Below are 1817 nucleotides of genomic sequence, written 5' to 3'. Positions count from 1 at the left end.
GACCCCCCCAAAGGATGCGTGGTTACGCCCATGGCTATAGTGAAGCTAAACTTTGCACTGAGCGGTTACTACCTACTAGCTGAACTCTCTCTGTAACACGCCCCGGACGTTGTGTTAAATTGAGTAAGGGGTGGGAAGGATGAAACAAAAGATTAAACAAATTAAGTTTTCCGTTAACTACAGTTAATTTTAAGGTGAAAAAGTTTACTAAGAACAATAGTTTATAACTGTATTTATTTCTACTTTACACCGTTTTCACTTAACCATTTACAAACGTGCTGTTGGTCTGGGGTACCGGTGCTTGAACCTGTTGCAGTCCGCCTTCGCAAAACAAGCCTCGCTGTAAATGTAAAGCGGGACAGACACAGAAACAAAGCTGGCAGCCAAACACTCACCCACAGTGACAGGAAAGCCAATGACATGGCAGACATTTTGGGGGTGACCAATCAGATTCCAGGGGTGTTTCACCTGGACAGCAGGTTGGACTGGAGTGTGAACACGAACGCCACATACTGTTCATGAAAGGACAGAACCAATTAACCAACTCCACTTAATGAAGACATAAAAATATAAAAATCACAGCACAACCTTACTGTAGTCAAATACAAATAGACCTACAACAGACAGTGAAGTTGATGTTAGAGCTCCACCTGCTGGACAAAGGGAGGTGCAAAGTATTTCAACAGACACCTGCCATTAGCTGAGGTGCTTCAGTATTGTACTTATAGTATACTTACAATATAGTATAACATACTTACTACTTACTTAATATATTTATAGTACTTGAGTATATCTACTTAATTATAATCTACCTTTGTTGAAGGTTCTGTCTTGTTCATGGGACCAGCTGTTGACAAAACAATTTCACTACAAGGTCCATTTAGTCGCTGTTCTGGACTTTTTGTTTGTATCACATGATCATCCTCAGCAGATGGAGTTTGCTTTGTTGTATTGTTCAAATGCCCATTATACTCAGCACTTCAAGTTCCTCACCCTGTGGTGAGATTGCTTGCTTTGTTGACTCACCATATAAACGTTTAAGCAAATAAAGTCCTTAAAAATTCCAGGACAACTCCATCTACCAATGAAGATCATGTGATACGATCAAAAGATCCAGAACAAATGGACTTTGTGTTCAGATTGCTTAGTGATGTTAACTAGTGACTACAGTCGAATCACAGATGCAGAGGTATCTTTGAACCATATAATGTTCAGAAAGTCTAAAAAACTATGAGAACAAACTGTAAAAACACAGGGAAACCTCCATAACACTCCCTCAAAGACATTGTTGAATGATAAAGACTTGATTTATCTCATCAATGTGAAAAGGGCATCTGGTGATAAAAGTCTGGTCAATATCAGCCATAAACTTGTGTTTTAAGTGTTTTCTAGACACAATTCCACATTTTAACTGTTACAGTTGCTAAAATTGTATTTTTTCATCATTGATTTCTACTGATCACTGGTCAGATTCCTGAGCCAATAGGGGTTACCTGAGATACTAGATAAATGAATACATAGGTGAGTAGAGACAAGTTTCAGATGTAACCCCCCTCCCTCAGCATCTCCTGTGCAGGTAGACACACACCTGTGAGCTCTGTTCTGATTGATCAGTTTCTCTGTGTGAAGAGTCTGTTTGACTTCAGCATTGAACAACAGTCCACATCTATTATGATAATAAAGGAACCAAAGATCAAACACTGAACAAACCAGTGACTATTCATATGAACGTTGTCTTAAGTTAATGTCATCAGTTATAAAGCATCTATCTTGATTTGACATAAAACAAACCAGAGAAACAAAAACATTAATTGTCA

The sequence above is a fragment of the Seriola lalandi genome, unplaced genomic scaffold, assembly GCF_002814215.2.
Source record: "Seriola lalandi dorsalis isolate HSWRI2012SDOR001 ecotype SW California unplaced genomic scaffold, Sedor1 jcf7180002054951, whole genome shotgun sequence".
Taxonomy (NCBI): domain Eukaryota; kingdom Metazoa; phylum Chordata; class Actinopteri; order Carangiformes; family Carangidae; genus Seriola; species Seriola lalandi.
The sequence above is the reverse complement of the archived record's forward strand: the minus strand, read 5'-3'. Positions refer to the sequence as shown.